Below are 2729 nucleotides of genomic sequence, written 5' to 3'. Positions count from 1 at the left end.
GTTCTCTGGTAATCTATGCTTGCAACCACTTTTGTATTACCTTTAGTAAAATTTACTTGCATGGGATATCAAAGAGATTGTCCGATGATTTCCACATTCCACTGGGTCACCTCTCTTTGGAAGGGGCAAAACTAAACTCCAGGAAAGAGAAGTAATGGAGCCAGATGTAGGGTCTGAACCCCATCTTTACCAGGATAGCTTACTGTCTCTGTGATAGATGCTACTCTTCCAAGCTACCTGGATACACTGATAGTGCCTCATCTTCTCAGGCATAGCTAATCTCTATTCTCCTGCAGGTGAATTGGATCTCCTTGCACAGTATGGCTACTCCAAAGGCCATCAGTCTCTTCCCATTTGTTGTTGTTGTCAAGTACCATTGAGTCAGTTCCGACTCATGGCGACACCATGTAGGATTTCTGGAGTCCTGGTGTGGAGCTGTGGGTTAATGTGCTGTACTTTAAAGTTGGTTTCAACTGCAAGGTCAGCAGCTCAAACTTATCAGCCATTCCTCAGAAACATATGTTTTTGTTGTTGTTAAATGCTGTAGAGTCAGTTCTAACCCTATATAAAATTTCCTAGGAGCAACTGGTAAGCTTGAACCAAAATGAATGTCAGAAGAGACTCTGAAATTTGTTCTTCAATGTAGAGATCTTATAGCAAATAAAATAAATGAAGAGGTAAAAGCTGAACAGAAAATTTCAAATGGCAGCTCGAGAAGACAAAGGCAAGTATTATAATAAAATGTACAAAGACCTAGAGTTAAAAAACCAAAATGGAAGAACATGCTCAGCATTTCTCAATCTTAAAGAACTGAAGAAAAATTCAAGCCTTAACTTGAAATCTTGAAGGATTCTATGGGCAAAATATTGAATGATGCAGAAAGCATCAAAAGAAGATGGACGGAATACACAGTATTTCAAAATGTACCAAAAAGAAATGGTAGATGTTCAACCAGTCCAAGAGATAGCAGAAATCAAAGGTGCATTGAGGCATTGGCAAAGAACTAGGCTCTAGAAATTGGTAAAATGCAAATTGAAATCTTTCAACAAATTGATGAAGCAGTTTGGAGGAACTCACTCATTTTTGCAAAGAAATTTGGAAGACAGTTACCCGGCCAACTGATTGGAAGAGATCCATATTTGTGCCCATTCTAAAGAGAGGTGACCCTATGGAGTATGGAAATCATTGCACACTATCAATAATATAACAAGTAAATAAATTTAACTAAAGATAATTCAGAGATGGCTGCAACAGTACATTGACAGGGAACTGCCCGAGATTTTAGCCAGATTTAGATGAGGACATGGAACAAGGGATATCATTGCTGATGTTCGACTATGCAAAGCCTTTCAATTCTGTAGATCATGACATGATATAGGCAATGTTGAGGAGAATGAGCATTCCAGAACACTTAATAATGCTCACGAGGAACCTGTACATAGGTAGCCGTTCAAACAGAACAAGAGAACACTGAGTGGTTTAAAATCAAGAAAGGTGTTTGCCAGCGTTGTATTCTTTCACCATACTTATTCAGTCTGTATGCTAAGCAAATAATCTGAGAAAGTGGATTATATGAAGAAGAAACTGGTGGTTCCACTGCAGGTTCCCAGAAGTCCCTTCCTTAGATGGCAGCAATAAATAGTTATAGCTAGAAATACCATGGGCCTAGAGCATATCTTCCCTAATTGGACTGAGGAATTGGGGCCTCTCATGGGCTCCATAGAAGGCAATGGAGATTGGAGCAGTGAGAACAGGAGGAAGAGCAGGAGGAAGCTGGGGCAGGACCAGCTGGCTACTCCCACCAATCTCTAAACCAAGATCCTGAACAAAAGGAAGTAGAACTGGCACCTGTGGGGGATGGAGAAGGTGATGTTGCTGACATCCAGGAGCAGATCTAGGCCCTGGGGCTGCATTTGCCAGACCCTCCATTAGAAAGTGAGGATGAGGGAGCTTGCAGCATTGAGCAACCACAGCTGGATTCACATGGACCCAAAACATGTAAAAATAGTAAAAAGGACAATGGTTGGAATAAGCCTACCTATGCCAGGAGTTCCTACCTGGACTCGGGAGATCTCAGATGCTCAGTGGGAAGATGTGGTACAGAAGGCCCTCCAAGCCTGGCAGACCTCCCCAGCCTGGAAGTGCCAACACTGAGAGCTACTTCATTACCCTGCATTCCAGACCAGAACCAGCACAAGACTGAACACATTCCCGGTTTTAATGTCCTCTTCCCCATCTCCCTTTCCACATCAAGGCAAATCAGACTTCTTCTCAAATCTACTTTATTCAGTTCTGTACATATGGAGACATCAGCCCAAGCCCAATCTGCCTAAGCATGTACCACTCTGCAGAGAATAAAGCACCCTATGTGCACACAAACACAAAGAAGAAAGTGGTATCAGGATTGAAGGAAGACTCATTAACCAACTGTATTTGGAAGATGATACAAACTGTCTTGTTGAAAGCAAAGAGGACTTAAATGATCCAAGACCACAGTCTTCACCACTGGACCAACAAATAACATCTTCATAAATGGAGAAAAGATTGAAGTTGTCAAAGACTTCATTTTGCTTGGATCCACTATCAACACTCACAGAAGCAGCAGTGAGGAAACCTAAGAACATACTGCATTAGGCAAACATGCTGTACCACACTTCTTTACAATGCTCAAAAGCAAAGATGTCAGTTTGAAGACTAAGTTGCACCTGACCCAAGTCATGGTATTTTCA

The 2729-nt window shown here is 41.6% G+C and overlaps 1 pseudogene; it reads left to right on the top strand.

Annotated features, from left to right (window-relative positions):
- Positions 1-2154, top strand: part of LOC102827647 — a 4180-nt pseudogene extending 2026 nt beyond the window's left edge.
- The last annotated feature ends 575 nt before the right edge of the window (positions 2155-2729 follow it).

The sequence above is a fragment of the Chrysochloris asiatica genome, unplaced genomic scaffold, assembly GCF_000296735.1.
Source record: "Chrysochloris asiatica unplaced genomic scaffold, ChrAsi1.0 scaffold00073, whole genome shotgun sequence".
Taxonomy (NCBI): Eukaryota; Metazoa; Chordata; class Mammalia; order Afrosoricida; family Chrysochloridae; genus Chrysochloris; species Chrysochloris asiatica.
Note: the sequence above shows the minus strand (reverse complement) of the source record. Positions and strands in the feature narration are given on the sequence as shown.